Below are 27,606 nucleotides of genomic sequence, written 5' to 3' on the forward strand. Positions count from 1 at the left end.
GATTTGCCTTCCTTGCACACAATGCTTCCGCCAAAACTACCATCTACAGACTTACAGAATGCCTTATCCATCATCATGGTATCCCACACAGCATTGCCTCAGATCAAGGAACTCGCTTCACAGCAAATGAAGTGTGGCAATGGGCCCATGCTCATGGAATTTAATGGTCCACTTTTAAGAATGAACATCCCAAAAGAACAAGGCAGATGTGCATGGCATTTTTAAGACTTAGCCTTGGGAGTAACATGGCATCACTTCTGATGTATTCTATCTACCAGCCAGTCACCAGACCCACTGAGGTTCAAGGGGAGCGGGAATGGCAGGATTCTAAAAGACCGCGTGGGAAAGAAGATACTATTGCACAATCTTTGGAAAATGCAATCTTCCACAATTCTTTACCACGGGCCCCAGAAATACTCGGCAAGTCTTGTGACTTTTATGAAGGTAAATATGTCTTATGGAGAAGTGGAGAAAACTACAGCTGCAGCCTGTGGCAAAATAGGCAAGTCATTGCAGTGTGTGTGTGTGTGTGTGTGTGTGTGTGTTTTATGTCTTCCGTATCTCTTCTTCTGGGCATAGAACAGCCCTTTTCATTTTGGAACCATTCCCTGCTCATTTGCAGCCAACCAACACCATAAACCTTGCCTGCCCAAACGGAATATTCCATTTCTCCAGCCACACTGATAGATTCAGGAATAAGCACTTGGCCCAAGCCAGGCCAATAAGAGTCAGCCCTGGGACTTTAGCTGGAACTACTGGGAGAGAGTCAGTCGCACTTGTCCTCTGATCATTGGCTGTAAGGACCATGTAAGCTTGGAGCTACTCGGTGTGGGGCATCTTTTCAGCCATGTGTAAGTGCCTGCTTGAGAACGAAGCCAACATTGTAGAAAGCAAAGCTGAGAGATGGAGAGAAAGATTTTCTGACCACATTGTTTATGGAGCTGGTTTCAGCTATAGCCAGAGGCAAATCTATCTTTGGACTTTTTGGTTGATTTAAAACAACAAATTCCCTTGGGGGTTTAAGCCAGTTTGAGTTGAATTTCTGGCACTTGCAATCAAAAGTGTTCTCATCAATATCGTGAGTTTCCTGCATAAATATCAGCATGGAGAAATTGAATCAGAAGTTTGCAATGTTCTTGCAGAAAAGAATCAAGTTTCCAAGGACATGTAATCACCACATCAAATATCGCCTTCTTCTCCAGAATGGCCAAGTAAGAAGAAAGAAAGCTATGGCTAAGTGAGAATTGTTTTGAGGAAAGCTGGGTCGCATTGGGCTGGTTCTGCTGTGTTTTCGACACCTGCTTCTGGTCATTTTCATTGTGATACGGAGCTCTGGGCAGGATAGAAAACATCTGTTAGTCTGATAGGGTTTCTATCATCCATTCATCCAACCATCCACCCATCTATTCTGACATTCACCTGTCAATTCAACAAATATCCCTTGAGTTTAAACAAATGTGTTAGGCACAAGGTTTTCTGAGAGAGAGGGTTTGAAGCATGAGGTCAAGGTCAAACTAGCAAGACATTCCTCAGCCTGGAGGCTGACACTCAACCAGATGCCTTCTTTTCATCTGCAGAATGAGAAAATCTAACTAGATACTTGCTCACAAATGATAATTCAAGCAGCTTTAAAATGGATGGTAACTTAAGTCTTGACTTGCCCAGTTTTCTCATGCCTGGGGTGAGGAAACCAAAATTTAGGTGTCTTGAGTGATCAGTGCAATCCTCCAATAACTTCATCCCTTTATGAGGCTGTGATTTCACACCCAGATGGCTGGTGGGCGAGTGGAGAAGGGAGACTGGGGGTGGAACACACAGATTATGGGGCAGCAGGTTCAGTTAAGAACCAGACGTAGCCAGTGTGGTGATGAGCCCAGTGGGCCAGCCCCACATAGCAGCTGAAAGCAGAAGAGAGCCCAGGGCCACAGAAATGCTGCCCCCTGCAGTTTCTTTCTGAAATTGCAACACAGGCTATATCTGCACGGACTCTGAAGGAAACAGCTGTCTCGAAGGACCCAGGAGCATGTGAAAAGCAAGCTCGGCCAGGCTCACGGAGGGCGCCAGGCTGCCCTGCCCAAGAGCTGTTTCCCTGCGTTTTTCCTCCAAAAAGGAAATTGCAGGCATGTTCCTGAGGACTGGGGATTACGGAGCTTAAACTCTCTCCTCCAAGCCATGGTCAAGTTTTTTTGACTTAAAAGGGAAATGTTTCATTTTAGGCCAAATGCAGCCCGCTCTTTCCCTCTTCCTGGAAAGAGAACAAAGCAATTCAAATCAGAAAACAGAGGGAACTCCATGCTCACTGTCCACAGGGACCCGGCTCCCAACTGAATCCCTCGGAATTTGATTGAAGTGCAACTGAAACCCTCCGCGTTTGTTCAAATGTCATTTAAATAGAAACGTTTCAAATCTCTGCCAAGGAATTGCCCAGGGGGTGGCGTGGAATGGAATGGGGCCCGCACAGCTCTGTGGGCTACTGCGGGCTGGAGACCACAGGGGCGGAACCGGGGGAGGCTGGCTTGAACCCACTGGCTTAAAAAAAAAAAAAAAAAAAGTGGGGGGTGGGGGGACAAGTGGTGGGAAAAAGGAGGGGAGAAAGAGAAAGGACGGGAAGGGAGGCGTGGGCGGACTTTCTGGGCAATTTTTACGCTAAAGATACAAGATGTAAATGAGACACGAGATGCCTGCATTTTGGCTGATTCATTCATTCATTCACTTATTTTAGCTACTGATGAATTCCGAGCACTGAAGGATTCAAAACAGGACAGCAGTGAGGCTTCACGGTTGTGCCTATCACCCCGATCGTGTTCTGATTATTTCCGCGTGAAAACAGCGCGCAGCAGCTGTTCTTAGCCTACCGGTTTGGAAAGAGAACAACAATGTCTGGCTTGCCTGGGCTTTGTCAAGGCAGTTAAGTAGGGTTTGGTTTGAGGTTTGGGGCTGAGGATGTGGGTCTCAGTTTCTCTGCCCCCTGTGGTCAAGGCGGCTCTGAGGTCAGGATGCTGTGAGTACCCAATTCTGAGAGCCTGTGAGCTTGCCCCAGGGGCCACCCTGGGGATAGTGAGTCCTTCCTCTTCCCCTCACCTGTAATGGTTACTCTTTTATCTGTTTGGTATTTTTCTGTTCTGGGTAAAATTTGGTGGCAAAAAGAAATCTACTGGGAGATGAAAATCACTTGGAAATGGGTAGGGTTGGTGATTGCCCAACATGGTGAATGTAGTTAACGTCACTGAATTATACGCCTAAAAACGGTTAAAATGGCAAATGGTTTGTAATATAAATTTTACCACAATGAAGTTTTTAAAGAAAGAAGGAGAGAGAAAGAAAGAAATCTGCTACTAGCAGCACCGTTTGAGACCCACTGAAATAGATGTTTTGAAGGGCTCTTGGTTGATGTTCTATGAGCTCAACATTGGGAAGCGATTTGAGTGGCATCATTCCCTCATCTCTGGGGATCCTTTGGCGTGGGATAGAGTTAATTTACTATGTCCCAACCTCCCTTCCCAAGACAATAGGCTTACCTGGTTGTTGGAAAAATCTTACTGATGCCAGGACAAAATATAAGGAACTCATTCAGCATATTTGATTCATATCTTCATGTCTGATGCCTTTGTGACCATTTGTCCTTCAGACTTTGCTCTTGGGAAGGCTATCAAGCAGTGTTTCCCCACACTTACCAAGATGAGGACACCTTTTAAATATCAAATGTTTCTTGTGGACCCCCAGATAATTGTAATTGGACTTTCCTTATTTGTGGACAGAGAAAATATTTAATGAAATAAAATAAATCTATGCCGAGTTTAGTAATTCTTTGAAATAAGCTTACATTTTATTACTACATCTACTTGCGTTTGAAAACTCATTGCACATCTATGTGTAACACATTATTTATTTGTTCTAAAATAATGCTCAATTTAAAGACAAATTGATAGTCCTTAGTCACTTCAGAGTCAGCAAATCAGGGAACTTGCTGTTGGATATAGAGGAGGAATGGAAAATGTGTGGAACATATGCCTCTAGGTCCCTCTCCTGTGCCTACTTTTTTCCTTACTGAGCCTGAAGCTCAGCCTCAGAATCCTTCTTAACACAGTTCTCTCAGAAGCCACTACCAGTCTATGGGCATTGGTATATGAGATGAACTCATTTCCTTTTTCTAGTATCAACTGGGAGCTTCTAGAGGGTAGGGTCAGATGATGTTTGCTTACCACTGTTCTGAGCCTCAAGACAATCATGAAAGACCTCCAAAATTTGGGAGGGAACCATGTGGCCATGGCCTAACCAGGCTGGTCAGTGACCAGGCCACTACACAGATGGACTTATGAAACCCTAAGAAATCTCAGTATTGGTGACCCTACCACATGAACCTGCTGAAATTAGTAAAAGATACACGAGAAGCATGAGTCACTAATGGTGAGGTCTCCCTTCTTTTACAGTCATTTGCCCAAGAATCATCTTGGTTTACAGATGAGGAAACCAAGGCCTACACCAAAGAGTACTCATACATAATTAATTGCTGCACAAATTAATTGCGATCTAATTTGGCATAATCACTTTTGTAACCTTGGTCAGATTTCAGTGACTTTGGTTAAAAATCACAGAAGGTTTAATTTCAAGAGTGTTAAGCCCTAAATCAAATTCATTTGTGCCAATCTATTAGATTTTTAGTCATGGATTAATTTTTCTTTTTTTAAAATTTATTGTGGTGCTACCACCAATGACTGCCCTGACAGGGAAGACAACAGAGAGTCCCTGATGGAGCAAGAGAAAAGTGGGGTGCAGAACTCAAATTCTAGTAAAAAGACCACACTTAATGGTCTGTTTGAGACTGGAGGAACCCTGGAAGACATGGCCCCATACTCTCTGTTAACCCAGAACTAAAACCATTCCTGAAGCCAACCCTTCAGAAGAATGTTAGACTAGACTAAAAAAAAAAAGACTATAAGACATAAAATGATACTCATGAGGAGCATGCTTCTTAGCTCAAGTAGATACATGAGACTAAGTGGGCAGCTCCCTTCCAGAGGTGAGATGAGAAGACAAAAAGGGACAGGAGCTGGTTGAATGGACACAGGAAATACAGGGTGGAAAAGAGGAGTGTGCTGTCACATTATAGAGAGAGCAACTAGGGTCACATAACAATGTGTGTATAAATTTTTGTGTAAGAAACTAACTTGAGCTGTAAACTTTCCCTTAAAGCCAAAAAAAATTTATTGTGGTGAAAATTATATAACAAAAACATTTGCCATTTTTTTTAAGTGTACAATTCAGTGACATAAATTACATTAACTATGTTGTGCTACCACCATCACTATCCATTAATTCCCTTCATTTACCTATTTATTTCTTTAGTCATGGATTACATTTGATGAAGCTCAGTCAGCTCTTTTGAAAGTGGCTTTGGAAAATAGACAGGCAAGACTACAGTGCCTCCATCCCCCAACGAGCTGAGTTAGATAGGAACCCTATGTCATTCAGATGCCATCATAGGATCAGAGCCATATCAGCTTTTATGAGCCTGTGTAAGGCAATTATCCTAAAGGATAAAGGATAGAGGGTCAGCAAAAAAGAGGAAGACCCTCAATGAGATGGACTGACACAGTGGCTGCAACAATGGGCTCAAGCATAACAGTGATTGTGAGGATGGAGCAGGACTGGCGCTATAAGCCGGAACCAACTCGATGGCACCGAACAACAATAACAATAGGGGCCCTTATGAGACATTGAGTCTCATTATTCTTGTCCGCACTAGGATTTGCCTTAATCAGCAAATATAATTGGAACACGGAAGAGGTCAATTATTCATAGTGACAGTGGTGTGGCCCAAACTGGGTGCCTGGGACATGTATGTTTTGGTCTCAATTCTTCCATTGCCGGGTGACTTTAATCTGCTCACTGAGCTTCTCCTTATTTCTCCTATACATGTAGGTGGCACTGTAGCGTGGAAAGAACACGGGCTTCAGAGCCAGACAGAGTTGTGTCAAATTTTGGTTCCACTCTTTGCTCATTGGAAGACCTTGGGCATGTTACTTGACCCTCCTGAACCTCTATTTCTTCATCTCTAGCATGGGCTGGTGGGAGGACTCAGTGGGAAATCCCAGGCACATGATGTCCATGCAGTCAATGTTGGTGTATTGATTTTCCCTGCCTTGTCTTCCCACTGTGGTGAGAGCTCAGTACCACTGCTTCTACATGAGAGAGCATGAAGAGGGCAAGGCTGGCTGAAGAGGGCAAGGCTGGCTGAGGAGGCAACTTGCACCCCCTTGCTCCCTTACCCAGCTCCCACAGGAAGGGAACCTGTTAACAGTCAAATTCTCCAGGTCTAGAGTTTATCTGAGGGCAACTCCCTTGCATCCCACAAGGATTCAGCTAAACCACAACCTTTAGGACTGGATGAATTTTCCAAACCAGTTGGTGTTATTCTTTGCTGTTGAATTGGCTCTAACTCATGGTGATCTTGTATCAAACAGAATGGAACATTGCCCAGTCCTGTGCCATCTTCATGAGCATGGTATGTTTGAGTCCATTGGTGAGGCTATTGTGTCAATCCATCTCACTGAGGGTTTCCCTTGTTTTTGTTGGCCCTCTACTTTACCAAACATGATATCCTTTTCTAGCGATTGGTCTTTCCTGGTAACGTGTCCATAGTAAGAGAGCTACATTCTTGCCATCTTCATAGCTAAGGAGCATTGTGGTTGTATTTCTTCAAAGACTGATTTGTTTGATAACAACAGAACATTGTCCCAGACAGGTAAACCACTGTAAACCAGGTAAGTACAATGAGTTTCCAGGTACCCTAGCCTCTGCTGTTTCCTTTCCTCCCCTGGAAGGACTCAGGTTGCTTGCCAGTCTCTTCTGTACCTGCCCCATTGCTCCAGCTGCCAAGGTGTCACCTGGCTTTCCCTAGAGACACCTCCCTGTTACCCCCTCCTTAACATCAGAGACAGCCCTCAGCAGCAGTGAAAACTGAGCCAGGTGGTTCCTTCCAGAAGCCAGTCCCCCTCCCTCCACACACTCTGACTGCAAAGCTGGTTATCACTCCCTGCCTCTCTCATCCACTCTCTCTCTCTCCCTCCCTCCATCCCTCTATCTCTCTCAAGCTGCGAAGAGTATCTCTTCCGAACACTCGTCAAAAATTAAAGCGAGACTTGCTTTCAAATGCTCTGTCTGCACTTGCCGGCTGGGAAGGCAAGCCTCTCTCCAAAGAATTTGCATCTACAATTTCAAATATGCACTTTTGCTAAGACGAAAGAATGTCTTCTTGCTTTCAAGCTGGGTTTGGCGTGACCTCCAGGTTTTAATATTTTCAACAAAGTGTCATTTGACAATTCAACCACATTCAGAAAGAGGAGAAAAGAGAACGTCCTTTCATATACTTGCCAATTGAATTGAGACAGGCTGAGAAGATTTAGCCCAGAGCCATCTGCTTTATCTTTTGCTTTCGTCCTTTAAAAAAATTTTTTTTAATGTACACCAAAACACTATTGTTTTTACTTCTAGGTTTTAGTTTCTGTTTTGGTTAAGAGGGCAAAAAAAAAGGAGCCTTCTGAGGAAGACCAAGGAATCCTCATTTCCTAATACAAAACATCAAGCCAAATTGTTCTCCTTATTTCTCTTCATCTCTCATCTCCAGTCCAGCACCCCCAGGTGCCCTTACCCAAGCTCCAACAGGAAAGGAACCTGGCCACAGCCAAATCCCCAGGTCTAAATTTTGTCTGCCGCCATCCGTCAGTTTGTCGCACTCTGGTGGCTTGCACGTTGCCGTGATGCTGGGAGCTCTGCCTCCAGTATTTCAAATACCGGCAGGGTCACCCACGGTGGACAGGTTTTAGCGGAGCTTCCAGACCAAGACAGACTAGGAAGAAAGGTCTGGCGATTTGCTTCTGAAAATCAGCCAAGGAAAACCCTATGGATCACAACAGAACATGGTCTGATATAGTGATGGGAGATGAGCCTTTTAGGTTGGAAGGCACTCGAAATACACAGTGGCAACATCAATGGACTCGAGCATACCAATGATTGTGAAGATGGCACAAAACCAGGGAATGTTTTGTTCTGTTGTACGCGGGGTCACTGGGAGTTGGAGCCAAATAGATGGCAACTAACAACAACAACACATTTTGTCTGAAGGCAACTTCCCATCTACCTTACAAGAACTCAACTGCTTCTGCAATTTCTATGGCTGCCCCCAAACAATAATGAACAGTCACATTCAAACTCCCTCTCTGAGTGGCTGGCTCCAGGGCCTGGAAGGAATGGGCCCCTCCACAGATATCCTGCCCTGCAGGGAGCCCTGGAGCAGCTGTGAGGGGCACAGTCCCGTGAGAGGCCAGGAGGAAAGCATCTTGTGCCTCAGAAGTCCTGTTGGTGGGCCTTGGTCTCCTCCCTCTGCCCTTAACTCTGCTATTCCTTCTCTCCCTCGCACACAGAAGGCTCCGTCTTGACAAATGTGCGGCTCTCACTCCACGACTCAACCACAGATCAGCTTGTCACAATAATCAGCGCCACCCCAGGCCACACCACCCAGCTCTGTTTTACTTAGAAGTCGGCAGAACAGTGGGATTTCTTGCAAAGCCTTCATTCAACACCCCGGCAGGCCTGTGGGCTCAGGATGGGGGCAGGTTTACACAGATGTGAACGTCTCTGGCACCCTGAGCAGGTGTCTGCTAACTTCACTCAGACCACCCTGACACTAAAGGGGCCCCCTTAGTCTGAGGTCTGGGAGGCCAGCCTTTGGAGTGGCTGCAAGTGGAGAGTCACTACCTGCTTATTTTCCACATGCTAGTGCCTGAGGACGGGAGCGGATGCTGGAAGGCTATGACTCGGGAGCCAGCCTCATTACGGCACTTAGGAGTTTTGTATACACATCACTGATTCATCATGGCTACCCTGCGAGGGGACGCCTGGGTGGCGCAAACCATTAAATGCTCAATTGCTAGCTGAAAGGTTGGCTGTTTAAACTCACCCAAAGGCGCCTCAGGAGACAGGCCTGGCGATCTGCTTCTGAAAGGTCATAGCCTTGGAAAACTTACGGAGCAGTATTACTCTGCCCAGATGGGGTTGCCATGAGTCTGAATCAACTCAAGCGCAACTAACTAACAACAACAGTGACACTGAGAGGTATCACTATGCCCACCTGTGATGGTTGGTTTTATGTGTTGGTTTACCTAGGCAATGTTGTTGCTATTGTCATTTGCCATCGAGTTGATTGCAACTCACAGTGACAAAGTATAACTTCCCCATAGGGTTGTCTTGGCTGTAATCTTTACGGAAGCAGGTTGCCAGGTCTTTTCTTCTGTGGAGCCAGAAGGCTAGCAGTTGAGTGCGTAACTGTTTGCTATAGTACTGAATCAAACACTGATCTAAGGGTTGCTGAGGAGGTATTTTGCACATCTGGTTAACATATACTATCAGTTGACTTTAAATAAAGGAGATTATTCTTGATAATGGGGGTCGGAAGGCCTTAAAAGCAAAATGGCGGTTTCCCTGAGGAAGAAGAAATTTTGTCTCAAGATTGAAGGATCAACTCCTATCTGAGAGTTTTCAGTTTGCTGGCTCGCCCCACAGGTTTCAAACTGCTAGCCCCCGTAATCGTGTGAGCTAATTCCTTTAAATAATTCTCTTTATATGTCTCTATCTACTCTGTCCTATAGGGTTGCTATGAGTCAGAATTACCTCGATAGCAAAGGTTATCTCTGTCTATACACCTAACTCCATCATCTGTCAGTTTGTCGTACTGTGGTGGGTTGTGTGTTGCTGTGATGCTGGAAGCTACGCCACTGGTATTTCAAATACCAGCACAGTCACCCATGGTGGACAGGTTTCAGTGGCCCTTCCAGACTAAGATAGACTAGGAAGAAAGGCCTGGTGATCTACGTCCAAAGATTAGTCAGTGAGAACCTTATGGACCACCACAGAATATTGTCTGATGTAGTGCTGGAAGGTGAGCCCCCTAGGCTGGAAGGCACTGGAAAGACACAATAGCTACAACGATGGACTCGAACATACCAACAATCATGAAGATGGCACAGGACTGGGCAACATTTTGTTCCATACATGACTCAACAACAACAACAACAAGAAAATATATATTACACACACACACACACACACACGCATAGTTCTGCTTCTCCAGAGAACCCTGTCTGATACATCACCCATGAGGAAACAAGGAAGTGCTTTGCCTAAAGTCACAAAATTTTCCCAAATGTCTGTTACCTGTAGATAACAGGGCCGGGGCCTGAGCGGGGTCCTCCAAGCCCTTACTTAGCCCATGCTTGTACCGCTGTATCACCCAGAAAGCCATATGTGACACCTTCAAGGCTGAAGAAATAAACAGCCAACCATCATCATGTGCTTTAAATTTTTTAAAGTCTTTTCACATCTACTTGCATTCTCTTGTTTGCTTCTTCCAGCAGACCGCTGCTGGTGTGGTCGGGGGGAGATGCTAGACCTGATCTAGTCTCTCCTCCCTGTTGGCCTCTCCACACAGGAACCCCACCAATGTGTCTGTGTTCAGCAGCCTGCTCCAGGAGTGTGTGGGTGGCCAGTCCCTCCCCTGATTCCTGCTGGGGCTTCATGGCCTCTATTTGCATCCTGAATCCATATGATTCACCTGTACCAAAGAGGAGTGCAATTCAGGACCTCAGACTGGTTCTTCCCAGTTCAGCCATGGCTGTGGAAATGAAACCAGAATAGAAACAAATTTTTAAAATTTGAGTGAACCAGAACGATAACTGAAGTGGGAAAAATTACTGGTCAAAGCCCTGTTAGAAACTTAATTTCCCTCTTAGAAAACAAAGGCAGCGCATGTGTTGCATAGCAACCAAATCTGTTTTTTTAAATTGTACTTGAGATGAAGGTTTACAGAGCAAATTAGCTTCTCATTAATTAATACACACATTGTTTTGTGAAACTGGTTGCCAACCCCACGACATGTTAACGCTCTCCCCTTCTCAACCTTGGCTTCCTCATTACCAGCTTTCCTGTCCCCTCCTGCCTTCCTGTCCTTGCCCCTGGGCTGGTGTGCCCATTTAGTCTCGTTTTGTTTCATAGACCTGTCTAATCTTTGGTTGAAGGTAAACCTCAGGAGTGACTTCAGTACTGAGTTAAAAGGGTGCCCAAGGGCCGTACTCTCAGGGTTTCTTCAGTCTCTGTCAAACCAGTAAGTCTGGTCTTTTTTTGTGTGTGTAAGTTAGAATTTTGCTCTACATTTTCTCCAGCTATTTCTGGGACCCTGTCTTGTGATCCTTGTCAGAATAGTAGGTGGTGGTAGCCAGGCGCCATCTAGTTGTGCTGGACTCAGTCTGGTGGAGGCTGTGGTAGTTGTGGTCCATTAATCCTTTGGACTAATCTTTCCTTTTCCTTTTTGGTTTTCTTCATTCTCCCTTGCTTCAGACAGGGTGGGACCAGTGGAGTATCTTAGATAGCTGCTCACAAGCTTTTAAGACACCAGATGCTACTCACCAAAGTAGGATGTAGAAGATTTTCTCTATAAACTATGTTATGTCAATTGAGCTAGATCTTCCCTGAGACCATGGTCCCCAGCCTTCAGCCCAGTAATTTGATCCCTCAGGGAGTTTCAATGTGTCTATGAAGCTTCCATGACCTTACCTTGGTCAAGTCGTGCTGACTTCCCCAGTATTGTGTACTGTCTTACCTGTTCCCAAAGCAACCAAATCTCTTATCTGTCAGATTCTGAGGCAAGTTGGAAACAATGGTGCCCCACTCCAAGATGGAGGTCAACCACACCACTTTGAATGTGTCACTCTCCACAGTCTTGCCAATAACCCAATCTCCCACATCAGGGCTCCTGAAAGGGCTCACCATGCCCCTTCTGAGTCTCCCGTCCTAGGGCTTCGAACCATAATTTCTTCTGTTCTGGTTATCATTCTGGATCACCCAAATTGTAAACATTCAGGTCTGTTCCAGTTCCCTTCATTGGCCAAGACTGAACAGGTTTGAAACCATGGTAGAATTGAATGATGTCCTCTGACCAAATGAAAAGGCTGCTACCTGGCCCTGGATATGCAGGACTTCTTACCAGCTTCCTCCTATATGTTCTTAACAGCAGAGGAGAATGAAGATGTCTGAAACCTCAGTGAAGTATTATATTTTATCTAAAAACAAAATAGGAAAAAGTTACGTTCATGGAAATAATGAGAATGCTGACACATTGTGAAAAATGTGACCAATGTCACTAACAATATATATATATATACATACATATAAATTGCTAAATGGGAACCTAATTTGCTGTGTAAGCTTTCACCAAAAACATAATAAAATATTATTAAAAAAAGTTACATTTCATCTCATCATATATCTGTTTCCTATAACCTATAATGTTTTAAATTACTTACTAGTTAAATGAATCATTCACATTATAAGGCCTGACGTACAGGGCAGGGGGTCAGCAACCTTCTTCTTAACTGGCCAGAGAGTAAATATTTTAGGCTTTATGGACCACACCATCTCTGTCGCAATTATACAACTACTCAGCTCTGCTGTTATAGCACAAAAGCAGCCGTAGGCAATATGTGAACAAACAGTCGTGGCTGTGTTCTAATAAAACTTTATTTGCGAAAACAGGCAGTGGGCTAGATTTGGCTGTGGTTGGTGGTTTGCCAACTCCTAATCTAGGGAGTCAAGCATTAAGAGCATAGGCTTTGAATCAAAAGTGTTGAATGGGATGATTCTTCAAGTTCACAGAAAAAAACTTACACAGTCACCAGAGTTGAGTCCCAAGCAGCATACTCTACCCACAACTGCCCCCACCTCTGATCTCTAGGTTCTGCAAATGAGTCTGAAACAGTCTGTCCAAACTCCTTCTTCCAGCCACCAACTTCCACCAGAAACACTACCTAAGTTTGCCAAACACTTCTGTGAACAACTGAATGATAATTTTGTATAGGAAGCTTTTCCCCCAGGAGGCCCTCAGTCCCTACACAGTCCTGATGGAAATGGGGTGTAGCAACTCCAGGTGCTAGGAGTACCTGAAGTCCAGCCCCGGCCCAAACAAAATCTCTACGCCACTCTGCCCCAGTAAAATCTTTGCAGTTCCTTGCAAAGTACCCATTTTTTAAATTTCCCTTATTGGGAGGGATATTTACCTGGGACACTTGGGCTTCCAGAGATGCTCATCCCAAACCAAGAATGCTGAGCTATGTGCTGAGGCCTTCTTCCAATTCTTTAGGAGAACATGTGAGCCTGGGCACCAAATTGTGTGACCTCCAAAACAAGGCTTCCAAGCCTTTTGTCTAGATGAAGACTTTCTCCTCTGCCTTCTGAAGAGTCTTAAGACATTTTTTAAAGAATTGTATTGAAGTGTAATTGACATATAATAAATTGCACATATTTGAAGTGTACAATTTGACAAGCTTTGACATATATATATATATCCGTGGAGGCATCACAGCAATCAAGGTAAGAAGCCTATCCCCCCACCCAAGTTTACTCATATCCCTTTGTAAGCCCACCTTCTCACTTCTCCCCACCTCTCTCTCCTCCGGTAACCACATCTGCTTTGTGTCATGATAGGGTAGTTTTCATTTCCTAAGAGTTTTATATAAATGGATTCATATGAGATGTACTCTTTTTTGTCTTGCTTCTTTCACTTAGTTTAACTATTTTGAGATCCATCCACGTCATTAGTTCATTCCTTTTTATTGCTGGGTAGCATTCCATTGAATGCACAGACCATAATTTGTTTATCCCTTCACTTGTCGATGGACATTTGGGTTATTTCCAGTTAATTAGATCAAATTGGTTGATAATGTTGTTCAAGTCTACTATACCTTTGTTGATTTTATGCCTTCGTGGTTTATTAATTATTGAGAGAAGAGTATTGAAATCTCTGACTACATTTGTAGATTTATCTATTTCTCTTTGCATTTCTATCAGATTTTGCTTCATGTATTTTGAAGTTCTGTTATTAGGAGCATGATTATTTAGGACTGTTATGTCCTCTTGATTAATCAATTCCTTTATCTTAGGAAGAGTCCCTGGGTGGTGGAAATGGTTAAAGACTGGGCTTATGAAGTGAAAGATTGGCAGTTTGAATCCACCCAGAGGGACCTTGGAAGAAAGGCCTGGTGATCTACTTCTGAAAGACCACAGTCATGATAATCCCATGGAGGAGTTCTACTCTGAACACATGTGGTTGCCATGAGTCAGAAGAGACTTGACTGCAACTGGTTCTTTTGTTTTTTGTTTATTTTATGAAATGGTCTTCTTTATACCTGATCCATGGCCCTCGAGGCAACATATTGTTGCTTAAACTCAGTTTCATCAATTAGGACTGGAGGGACTTGGTTGAGTTCAATCCATTGTGAGAGGCCAGGTGGCACTTGTGTCTGGTTCACTGTGATTAGCAGTGAAATGCACCATCCAGTTTCCTTCCCATGCTTCCCTCCTGGGAGGAGTTTGACGGACGCCAGATCCAGGGTGGAGTAGGGCTGGGGTTGGAGGTCTAGGACCTGCCACACAATTCTCTACCTGGTGACATCTGAAGATGCAGGGGTGGTAGAGAAGTTGCTGTGACCTTGTCTCGACTCTAAATTTATTTTTTAAGAGAAAATTTTGTTGGAACCAGAGCCCAGACTGTTCGGTGTCTTCTGAGGTGGTGCTAAAAGGATCTACTGTACAGAGGCAATGCCCTAGGTTTACAGTTTTCTGACTAATTCCACCATAAACTTAACTGCCTTTTCTTTGGCTTTGAAGCCCAAAGACTCCCCTGGCACATGGCTCCCTTCCACACACACACCCAGACTCCTGGCAGGAAGTAATGACTGGATATCCAAGTGCCAGGGCTCCTTGACTCATTCTCCAAATGGTTACTTCTGCCTGGTCTGGGAGCTGGACTCTCCCTCTTCAGGAGGTGATGTCAGAGAGAAGTCACCTTGCCAACAACAGGCTGGAAAATTTGGAAGCAAATACCCAGTAGCTGCTACTTCCAAGCCCTGTCCTGAGTGCTGTCTTGAGCACTGGGGAGTCCAGCTCATTATCCCATCCACCAAGCCCACCCCTTGATGTGCTGGGAGCTCTGCCAACTCTGCCAGATGCTTTACCTGCACTGTCTCAGAATCTCATTTCATTCTGAATAGGACTCTGGAAGCTAGGTGATAGTGTACCCATTCTACAGAGGAAGACACTGAGGCTGGGTAAAGGGAAAGGAGTTGTAAAAGTATACATGGCTAGGAGGAGGCAGAGCTAGGGCTCAAACTCGGTTGTCTGACTCTGAATATAGGGCCTGTTTGATTACAGGAATCTGCATTAGTTTCCTAGAACATCCGTAACAAATTATCACAAACTGGGTGGCTTAAATCTACAGAAATTTATTCACTTGTGTGCCTGGAAGCCAGAAGTTCAGAATCAAGGTATTGGCAGAGTTGGCTCCTTTGGGAGGCTCTGAGGAAGAATCCATTCCACGGCTCCTTCTCTCCTAGCTTCTGGTGGTTTCCAACAATCCTTGGCATTCCTTGGCTTGTAGATGAGTCACTCCAATCTCTGTTGTCTTCACATGGAGCCATGCTAGGCCCAACTTCAGAGACAATTGGCCCGCCCCACAGGTCAGCAGTGGGAATCGGTTATCTTCCCACTGTAGGTGTGTCTGTGCTCAGACAATGTGATTCCCATACCTGCAACCTTCACATGGCCTTCTTCTTTTAATGACAATGAAAAAGTTGGAAAGTTAGAGACTCTGTATGAAAGATAATTCAACATGAAAGAGGCTTTGAAGTCTGGGACCCCTGGACTGAATCCTGGGCGATCACTCAGCCCTTCTCAGCCTGAGTTTGCCCATCTGTAAAATGGGATAGTAATGGTACTTCTTGGGGTTGTGTAAGGGTTGAATGTATGTAAAGTTCTTAGCTCCATTCCTGGTACTTAGTAAGAGCTCAATTAATATTGATTACCGTGAAAAAATATGATGATGAGATGGTTTCTATCTCACCAGGTATACAATACGAAGTCCTCACTGTGGTTGATGAGATCTGGGCCCACGTCTTTCTGACCTCACCTTGCACACTAGCCCCTCTGTCCTCCCCACTCCAGGTACTCCTGCCTTGGTGCTACTCCCTGCTCATCCAGAGCACCCCCTGCTCAGGGCCTTTGGGCTGCAGCTCCCTCTGCACAGCCCATTCACCCCACCTCCATTTCTACCTGATTTGGGCCTCACTTTCTTCTGGCCTCTTTTATAGGTCATCTGATGTAGGCCTTCCCTGATCTCCCCCATCCTCCCATGGGTCCCCTTCCTAGCACTTCTGGCCCTGGGTGCTGCTTTTTTAATATATTTTTTATATATATTTTTGTCTTAGCACCTCTCACCAATTGATGTATTTTGCATGTACATGTCTGATGATTTATTCCTGTCTCCCTTCACCTGAGTGCAAAGAGCCCTGGTGGTGCAACGGTTAAGTGCTTGGCTGCTAATCCAAAAGTCGGTGGTTAGAAGGCACCAGCTGCTCCTCGGGAGAAAGATGTGGCTGTTTGCTTCTGTCAAGATTTACAGCCTTGAAGACCCTACGGGGCAGTTCTATTCTGTCCTATAGCGTTGCTATGAGTTGAAATTGATTTGCAGCAACAGGTTTGGGTTTTTGGTCACCTGAGCGCAAGCTGGTAGGAGCAGATACTCTGTTTTGTTCATCGCTGAGTTCCTCATTCTTATAACAGTAACTGGCACATAGTAGTTCTCATTAACTATTCTTCCTATAAGAGCCCTGGTGGCACAACGGTTAAGTGCTCAGCTGCTAACTAAAAGGTTGGCAGTTTGAATGCACCCAGCGGCTCCAAGGGAGAAAGGCCTGGTGATCTGCTTTGGTAGAGATTACTGCCTAGAAAACCCTACGAGGCAGTTCTACTCTGTCGCATGGGGTTGCCATGAGTCGGAATAGACTTGATGGCATCTAAAAACAACATATTCAATATACTCAATAGTTCTCAATAACTATTTGTTGAATGAATGAATGAAACCTGACTGGTTGGCCCCAGTCGGTACTGAGGCCCAAGTCTAAGATCCCGCCCCATTACCCGTCTTTTCAAGAAGTGGATCAACATGTGGTCAGTGAAGCATAACCCCAAGGGTAGCTTTGCTGGCTGCCCTGCCAACTGGGAACCACAATAGAAATGACAATGAGTGTCCACGATCTATGCCAGGCTTCACTCATCTTCACATCTACTTTTATAGCTGAAGAAATAGCCCCAGAGAGGGTAAGTTGCCGAGGTCACACAGTTAGTAAGGGGGTAGCTGGAACTCAAACCCATGTCTGCCTGTCTCAGTGCCTGTATATTTTCTCCAGCCCTAGGCGGGATCCCCCTCTGCTTTGGATTCTAGAGGAGGAAAATACTCATGAAGATGGATGTTGACCCATCAGGGGCTCCATGAGAAATTCCCAGACCTTGGCCCCGAAAGGACACTGGCCTCTGGAATTCTTGGCAGGAGGTGCGAGATGTGTGTGGCTCCTCCTGTTGCTGACCTTGAGAAGTGTCTTTGGAAACCCTTTTAATCTAAAATCCCCTGCAGCTTCCAGCCACCCACATCTTAAACCGTGTCAGTCGAACCCACTCATACTTGACATTCTTTCCCGGAGCTCCTGACCCCAGAGTTCTCCAGCAAAGCTTTCTTCTGCATTCCCACCTCTGTGGTTTGTGGAGCGTTTGGAGAGGAGGGGGAAGGGTGGGCTAGAAGACTTCAGTCACTTCACTGGGGTTGAGGAGTAGCAGTTTGCCTTGGAAAACCCATCTCTAGGAAAGTTCCAGAATTTGGCAGTAAAGGTTGGGGTCCTTCAAGGACTGTCTGGAGTCAGGAGCCACAGGATTGTTTTGATTTACTCCAGAACCTCAACCCATGCTGGGTCCATCTTCAGGGGTAACTGAGCCACTCCACAGGCCACCAAGAGGGAACCAGTCACCTTCGCTCTATGGGTGGGTCTTTGCTCAGCCAGTGGGACCCCAAGTCCTGGATCTCCAAGTCCCTCTAGCATTGCTCCCTACTCCGCCATGTGCCTCCATTAAAACTGAGTCAAAAGTGCTTGTGTAGCCTATATATAACTTGCTCTGGCTCTGGCCTTTGGCATACATCTTTTACGCCTACCTGTAATGTCCATTCCACTTACCTGCAAGTCTGTTGTCTGGCCAAGACCTAGCTCAGATCTCAAGTCCACCCTGAAGCCTTCCCAGGTTAACGTGCCCAACTCAGATCCTTGCAAACTGTATTCATTGCAGCAGCTGGAGGGGCTCTCTAGAGCACACATCTTCTAACACCCAATGGCCATCCTCATACCTGCCTGCCCCCTTTAAAAACCCACTCTTAAAGCCTCAAGATTGTTGTCGGTAGCTGCTGTGGAGTAGACCCCCCAACTCATGGCGACCCTATGCGCAATGCTATAAAAACTGCCTAGTTCTGCTCCATCCCCACGACCAGTAACAGATCTGAACACTGTGATCCATAGGGGTTTCATCGACTGGTTTTAGGAGGTAGATCATCAAGCCTTTCTTCCTAGGCCATCTTAGTCTGGAAGCTCCACTGAAACCTGTTCAGCTTCACAGCAACACGCAAGCCTCCACTGACAGACGGGTGGTGGCTGCATGTGAGGTGCATTGGCCAAGAATCAAACCTGGTTATCCCACATGGAAGGAAAGAATTCTACCACTGAACCACCAATATTCCAAAGCCTCAGGCTAAGTGTGTAGCTTTCAAAGATCTTTGGGACTGGCTCTGGCTTCCTCTCCAGTCTCATCTTTTGATGTTCCTCTCCACAAAAGCCACTCCAGCCACTCTGATCCTCCTCCTTGGTTAGGCTTTCTTTCTTCTTCCAGGCCTTTGCCCATGGTGTTTCCCCTGCCACGAACACTGCCTCTCTACTTTCCAACGCTCGTGTCCACTCTACCTTCCTTTGACCACCTGTCTCCTACCGATCTTCAGCCTTACCACATCAGACATCACTTCCTGACCTCCCCAAAGCTGGTTGGATTCTCCCAAAACACATCACATGCATTCATATTAATCATATGGCTTTTGGGAGCAGAACAGCCATGTACAGCTGCATAGGTTGTGCACTGCACAACAGCTGGGGGTGCCATTCACATTGTCATCCACTGCACACTTACCCTGCACGGGAACCACACTGTATGTACAGCAGCCACAAGGCTGAGGTTTGGGTGGGGTGGAGCAAGGGTAATTGCAGGACCATAATCTTTACAAACACAATCTAGCTTATCTGAATAGCTCAGGGTGTAGTCCATGCCATATCACAAAGCACCAGGAAGTCCTGACACTGGCGCCTGGCAACCTGCCCTGTCTGAGGCGAGGCCTGGGTTCTAACGGGAGTGTCTACAGGGGTATCACCCTGACAACATGGCATGAACACCACTTCCTCCCAGCCTTCTACGGCCTCTGAGGACACCCTGGCTTGCTTCTAGAGCAGGTTTCTCAGCCTCGGTACTACCAACATGTTGTCTGTTGTGGGAGGCTGTCCTGTGCATTGCAGGACGTTTAGCAACATCCCTGGCCTCTATCCACTAGATACCAGTAGCTTCCTCTCCACCAGTTGTGACAACCAAAAATGTCCCCAGACATAGTAAAGTGTCAAGTCAAAATCGCTTCCTAGTTGGACCAATGCGCTAGAAGTTAGAGCTATATGTCTAGTATGATAGCCACTGTTGCTGTGTACAGTCGAGCTGATTTAGACTCACAGCCACCCTAGGGTAGAGCTGCCTCATAGGGTTTCCTAGGCTGTAATCTCTACAGAAAGGGGTCCTGGTGGCACTGTGGTTAAGTACTTGGCTGCTAACTGAAAGGTCGGAGATTCAAACTAGCCAGGTGCTCCGCAGGAGAAAGTTGGGGCAGTCTGTTCCCTAAAGATTTCAGCCTTGGAAACCCTCTGGGGTGGCTCTCTTCTGTCCTGTAGGGTAGCTATGGATCAGGATCAATTTGAGGGCAATGGCTTTGGTGTTTTTGGAATCCTTACGGGAGCAGATTGCCGGGTCCTTCTCCGGCAGAGTGGTTGGTGGGTTTGAACCACTGACCTTTCAGTTAGCAGCAGAGTGCTTAACCACTGTGCCACCAGGCCTCCTTATGGTAGCCATTAGTCACATGCAACTCTTGAGCACTTGAAATGTGATGAGTCCAAATTGAGATGTGCTGTAACTATAAAATACACACTGGATTTTTAAGAGTTAGTACAAAAAAAGTAAAATACCTCCTTTGTCATTTTTTAAACAGTAATTACATGCTAAAATGATAATATTTTGGACATATGGGGTTAAGTAAAATATAGCATTAATTTTGCCTGTTTCTTGTTACTTGTGTAATGTGGCCATTAAAATATTCACAATTGCAAATGTATCTTTTTTTTATTAACTTTTATTAAGCTTCAAGTGAACGTTTACAAATCCAATCAGTCTGTCACATATAAGTTTACATACATCTTACTCCGTACTCCCACTTGCTCTTCCCCTATTGAGTCAGCCCTTTCAGTCTCTCCTTTCTTGACAATTTTGCCATCTTCCCTCTCTCTCTATCCTCCCATCCCCCCTCCAGACAAGAGTTGCCAACACACTCTCAAGTGTCCACCTGACATAATTAGCTCACTCTTCATCAGCGTCTCTCTCCCACCCGCTGACCAGTCCCTTTCATGTCTGATGAGTTGTCTTCGGGGATGGTTCCTGTCCTGTGCCGACAGAAGGTCTGGGGAGCATGGCCGCCGGGATTCCTCTAGTCGCAGTCAAACCATTAAGTATGGTCTTTTTATGAGAATTTGGGGTCTGCATCCCACTGATCTCCTGCTCCCTCAGGAGTTCTCTGTTGTGCTCCCTGTCAGGGCAGTCATCGATTGTGGCCGGGCACCAACTAGTTCTTCTGGTCTCAGGATGATGTAGGTCTCTGGTTCATGTGGCCCTTTCTGTCTCTTGGGCTCTTAGTTGTCGTGTGGCCTTGGTGTTCTTCATTTTCCTTTGCTTCAGGTGGGATGAGACCAATTGATGCATCTTAGATGGCCGCTCGTTAGCCTTTAAGACCCCAGATGCCACATTTCAAAGTGGGATGCAGAATGTTTTCATAATAGAATTATTTTGCCAATTGACTTAGAAGTCCCCTCAAACCATGTTCCCCAGACCCCCGCCCTTGCTCCGCTGACCTTTGAAGCATTCATTTTATCCCGGAAACTTCTTTGCTTTTGGTCCAGTCCAATTGAGCTGACCTTCCATGTATTGAGTGTTGTCTTTCCCTTCACCCAAAGCAGTTCTTATCTACTGATTAATCAATAAAAAACCCTCTTCCTCCCTCCCTCCCTCCCTCCCCCCTTCGTAACCACAAAAGTATGTGTTCTTCTCAGTTTTTACTATTTCTCAAGATCTTATAATAGTGGTCTTATACAATATTTGTCCTTTTGCCTCTGACTAATTTCGCTCAGCATAATGCCTTCCAGGTTCCTCCATGTTATGAAATGTTTCACAGATTCGTCACTGCTCTTTATCGATGTGTAGTAAAATTGCAAATGTATCTAGTAAAACTGCAAATGTATCTTGCGTTGTATTTCTATGGGGCAGCCTCGGGTGAGAGGGCTTCCTTTCCTGCCTGTCCCATCTGCATTCCATCCTTTGGCAATGCTGTGAAATGAGTTTGCTCTGCCAGCCTCTGTCTTATCCCAGCTCCATTCTCTTTCCCTGCAAGAGACTTTTGCTCACTCCCAGTACCCGAAAACCATCCTAAGATCTGTTGCCTTTAAAAATGCCCCATGCCTGAGCCTACACTCTTATCAAAAACACCATAGAGGGAAGACCCAGCAAGCCAGCCCCTCCAAACAATCTGCCTCCTTGGGCATCTGCATTTTTGTGTCAACTAGCCATGTGGTTCCATTGTTCTTCCTACCCTAGAACCACTCCAGAGGCCCTGGGTGGTAAAAAGGGTTAATGTGCTGGGCTGCTAACCAAAAGGTTGGAGATTTGAGTTCACCCAGAGGCATCTCGGAAGAAAGTCCTGGCAATCTACTTCTGAAAAATCAGCCATTGAAAACCTTATGGAGCACAGTTCCACTTCAGCACATGTGGGGTTGCCGTGAGTCAGAGCTGACTGACGGCAGCTGGTTCAGCTCGTGGTGCTTCGTTCCGGCAGGCTTGAGGTCAACCACATCTACGTACAGAGTGCCCCCACTCTAGAGTCCTTCCCTGAGATGGGACAAGGGGTCATGGGGGAGTCCTTGGCAGTGGTGCTCCCTGACCTTTAGCAGAACATCCGAGGAACAATCTCACTACCTGTCTTTTAGATTAGGGATTCCCTAGGAAGTGATTATCTCTCTTCTCTGTCCACCTGGTAGCTCAATATTTGAACTGGCAAATTATGGCAATTAATCAGAACGGCAGGTCTCGGTTTCTCTGCATCAAATGGTGCAGAGCCCCGACGAGGGGTTGTAAATCCTAATTCAAAGGGAGGAAGGGGAGACAGCCTGCCACGGAGGGTGGTCCTTCCTGAAAAACGCACTCCACGTCAAATCAGCTCCAGTGTGCTGTTATCCGCCCCCTCCCATTTGCATTACAGAAAAGCCACCCTTTGTTTACTCTGCTATAAATGGCCCTGCATCCCACCTTCCTGGCAACCCCACCAAGCTTTGATCAGCCTTCGCTGAAGCTCTGCCATAAAGCTACCCCTTCCTTTTGCTTTTGTCCTCTGAGCCAGACAGGAGGAAGAAAACAAGGGTCCTCCCAGGCCTTCTCGGGACCAGCCCAGCCTGGCCTGAGAAGGGGGCAAAGAACCAGCACAAAAATCGTACCAAGTAGCTGTGTCCACCAGGCCTGCCCAGGGCTGGAGCCAGGATCCGGGTTTTTCCGGGGCGTTGTGCTCGGACAAGCCAGTAGGTGTCTCTGTTACATGCTGTTCGCATCCCCCTTGGTTCTTGGAGGAGGCACACACCAGAAACCAGCTGCGGAAAGGCCGTCCTCTCTACCCAGGGATGCTCCCGAGGTTCCTCAGGCCCAGTCCTCTTGGGAGGAAGTAGGAGGAGGCACTTTAGAGACTGGGAGAGGGGTGAAGACTAGGAAGGCAAGACGAAGCGCAAAGGGAGATTGCCTTGAGCATTGTGCTTTTTTAGAGAACTATCTGTATGGGATCTAATTGGCAACAGCAACTCACAAGGTTAGATAGGAAGCTTAGAGGGCAGTGTGTTTGTTAATGAAGCAGGAGCGATTTGGAAAAGGAGGGTGAGAATGGCTGCACAACTTGAAGAATGTAATCAGTGTCCCTAAATTGTACATGTACAAATCGTTGAATTGGTGTATGTTCTTCGGTGTGTATTTTCAACAACAAAAAAATAAAATAAAGTATTTTTTAAAAAGTGTGAAGGGGTAGAGGGAACAAAGAGCGCCTAGGTTTGCACAGTGTGAAAAAGGAGCTGGGAGGGTGAGGAATCCCACACGAAGAAGGTGGGGTCAGTAGGGTGGGTGGTAGAGGGGGCAGAAGGTGGTGAAATAATAAATTATTTCAAAAAATAATTTATTGTTGTTGAAAATACAGAACATACACCAATTCAACAGTTTCTACATGTACGTGTTCTCGGGGAACATCTAGCTCAAGTGGCATAACATAGTTTATAAAGAAAATGTTCTACATTCTACTGTGGTGAGTAGCATCTGGGGTCCTAAAAGCCTGTGAGCGGCCATCTTGGATACTCCACTGGTCTCACCCCTTCAGGAGCAAGGAAGAATGAAGAAAACTAAAGATACAAGGGAAAGATTAGTCCAAAGGACTAACGGACCACATCTACCACAGCCTCCGCCAGACTGAGTCCAGCATAACTAGGTGGTGCCCAGCTACCACCACTGACTGCTCTGACAGGGATCACAATAAAGGGTCCTGGACAGAGCTAGAGAAAAATGTAGAACAAAATTCTAATTCAAAAAGAAAGACCAGACTTGTTGGCCCAACAGAGACTGGAGAAACTCTGAGAGTATGGTCCCCGGACACCCTTCCGTTCAGCAATGGGGTCACTCCTGAGGTTCACCCTTCAGCCAAAGATTGAACAGGCCCATGGGAAAAAAAAAAAAAAAAGACTAAAGGGGCACATCAGCCCTGGGGCAGGCACTGGAAGGCAGGAGGGAACAGGAAAGCTGTTAATAGGGAACCCAGGGTTGAGAAGGGAGAGTGTTGACATGTCATGGGGTTGTTAACCAATATCATAGAACAATGTGTATACTAACTGGTTAATGAGAAACTAGTTTGTTCTGTGAATTTTCATCTAAAGCACAGTAAAAGAAAAAGAAATTTCTACATGTCCAATTCAGTGACATTTATTATGCTCTTCAAGTTGTGCAAGCATTGTTAGAATTGCAGGGGAATTAAGCACACAGCCCCTGGAGGAAGGGCTGGGTAGAGGGTTGCATCCTAGCTCTAACTCTGAATCAGCTGTGCGGCTTTAGGCAAATTACTCAACTTCTCTGTTTTGGTTTACTCACCTGTAAATTGAAAATAATACCCCACAGGCAGGGCCAGATTATCCAATAGGCAAGGTAAGCACAGCGCTACCAGGTCATCTGTTGTGAAAAATTTCACGTTTTTTCACCACATCAAAGATTCTGCTTCTAGGTATAACTGGCATCTGTCTCTCTCCCATCCACAACACCTTCCTGCAGAATCAAAGCCTCTTTTCAAATTTATAATCCCTGACAGGGGTGGGTGACCCAGTAAGCAATACGGTGGTGAAACCCATATGAAACTGTTTACTACAGATTAGTAAGTAAGCACAAATAAGTCCATGCTTACCTTGCTTATTGCACATGGGGTTGTTGGAGTGTTTAAACGACAGTCCACATGAATAGCACCTGCTACACAGTAAGCACTCGACAGATCTTAGCTACTTTTCCATTACAAGGTCCCTGGGTGGCACAAATGCTTTATGTTTGGCTATTAACCTGAATGTTGATGGTTCGAACCTACCCAGTAATACTGTGAAAGAAGGGCCTGGCCATCTGCTTCAGCAAAAGATTACAGCCAAGAAAACCCTATGGAGCGGTTCTACTCTATAACACGTGGGTCACCATGAAATGGAATCAACTCAATGGCAATGGGTTTTATTTTCCTATTAAGTAGGCTAGGGAGGCTGGAGAGGCTGGTATAAAATTGTACTGTCCCTCTACCACTTGCTGCTCCCTCCCCACTGAAGACAGGAAAAGGAAGCCAATAAAATACAAGAGTAGACAGGACTATGTAGAGAAGCTCTGGTATTAACAGTTGATTAGGTCAAGTCCAAGTGGTGAAGAAAAGTTCTGGAAAAGGAAAAAAGCAGGTGGAGAGCTGGAAGTCCAGGTCTGTTTAACCAGAAGGACAGGACCAGTGGTCATGTACCCTGGGCCCTCGAGGGGCTGCCAGGATGTCATGCAGAACCGATGACTTATTGGAATCCCAGAGGACAAGGGAAGCCCCGAGGATGGGAAGAGGTGAATGACTTCTCACTGCTGAAGGAGCAAATAAGCCCTGTTAACCCATGACCAGCAGGCTTACTCTTCTCTGGGAAAATGCTAGAAGTGATCATCACCCATCTGGGGGAGCATAGTGGTGGCGCTGTTTAGTGGCTGGAGTCTCGTGGTGGTGTAAACAGTTAACAGGCTTGGTTGCTAAATGAAAAGTTGGTGGTTGGAGCCCACCCAAAAATGCCTCGGAAGAAAGGCCTGGCAATCTACTTCTGAAAAACCAGCCATTGAAAACCCTATGGAGCACAGCTCTACTCTGACACACATGGGGCCTCCATGAGTTGGAATCGACTCCACTACTTTTTTTTTTTTAAAGCTTAGTGGCTAAAGGAAAACCCTGGTGGCGTAATGGTTAAGTACTACAGCTGCTAACCAAGAGGTCGGCAGTTCAAATCCTCCAGGCGCTCCTTGGAAACTCTATGGGGCACTTCTACGCTGCCCTATAGGGTCGCTATGAGTTGAAATCGACTCGACAGCTAAGTGTGTTTGGTTTTGGTTTGGTTTAGTGGCTAAAGCAGGGACCCTGGGGTTCCCATCCTAATGTTCTCACTGATTGTGTGGCCATGGGACGAATGGCTTTAACCCCCTCAGTGAGGACGTTGTTAAGTATCCAATGAGTTACTTTGTGTGTAATGCTAAGAACATGAGGACTACTACTGTGAGACAGGAAGGAATGACCCAATGAGTTTGTAAAGAATTCATTATCCCAGATGAATTCGACTTTATTAATCTTCACTTTAAGGCAAGAATGGAGCTCTGGTGGAGCAGTGGTTAAGAGCTCCACTGCTAACCAGAAGGTCAGCAATTCGAATCCACCAGCAAGCAGCTTCTTGTAAACCCTACGGGACAGTTCTACTCTGTCCTATAGCATTGCTATGATTAGGAATCAACTCGATGACAAGGGGTTTGGTTTTGGTTTTTTGGTTTAAGGCAAGAAGATAGCAGGTCAGGGGTACAAGGAGGCTTGGGAAGTCCAACCATTTTGCTAAACCCAGGCCCAGACAAAAGTAACTTATCCAAGGTCAAAGGAAGGACCTGATCTCCTAACTTGAAGTCAAGTGCTTTGAAAAATTATTCTTATTCTTCTTCTTGATGTCAAGATATAATCTATACCACCATTTCTCCAAATGTTTCTCAAAGGAATCATAATAAGTGCTTCTAGAAACAGGGTCTTATGGGTAATCGAATTTGGTGAGCACCAGGTTAAAAAAATTCCGTAGCATGTTTTTACTGTGGGACTTTAATATGTCCCGGCACCCTGTGAATTCTCCAAGAGGTCAGTATGGTAAATAACATTTCTCAAAGGAATTAACCATGTTACCCTTGTTTTCTTGGGACATCTCATGAAGCAAGTATTCACAGAATACAGTTTGAATTCCATATAAATATGGGGAAACCCTGGTGGCATAGTGGCTAAGTGCTATGGCTGCTAACCAAAAGGTACGCATTTTGAATTCTCTAGGCGCTCCTTGGAAACCCTGTGGGGCAGCTCTGCTCGGTCCTATAGGGTAGCTAAGAGTCAGAATCAACTCAATGGCACCAGGTTCTTTTTTTTTTTTATCATATATGAAGGCTTTTGATTTGGGAGTGTCTGTGTGGTAGTCGATTGTGAATAAGTGGGTCTCTCGTCATGCCATATTATCAAGTCCACGCATAACCACGCCAGAGTGCAATGCTTAGGGCCTAACCCATGTTGATTAATGTCTACACGTTTAACCAGAAGGATCCACACCAAATGGCAACACTTACATGTGCATGGTGGGATGACAAGTTATTTTTATTTTCTTCGTATGCTTATCTGCACTTTGTAAACGTTCTCTAATGAACATCAATTCCTATGGCCAAAAGGAAAAGCCAGTCTTTATTGCTCAATCACTGATGTGGAATCTACTTGAAAGCATGCCGCCCCTTGGCAAATTAACTGCGGGACCCATCTTACTAATAGCTTGAACAAAAGGGTGGAGGTTGTGCTCATCAAATCTTCCCATGATCCTAAATTTGGTGGGGTGGCTCACACTCAGACAGCCAAGAATAAAATTCAAAACAACCATGGCAAATTGAAAACATGGCCCTACAAAAACCAGTTGAAATTCAATCGTACAATTATAAGGTGATATATTTAGGGCTAAACGCAGCCACCATGTGTTTAAGATA

Source organism: Loxodonta africana, chromosome 18 (assembly GCF_030014295.1).
Source record: "Loxodonta africana isolate mLoxAfr1 chromosome 18, mLoxAfr1.hap2, whole genome shotgun sequence".
Taxonomy (NCBI): domain Eukaryota; kingdom Metazoa; phylum Chordata; class Mammalia; order Proboscidea; family Elephantidae; genus Loxodonta; species Loxodonta africana.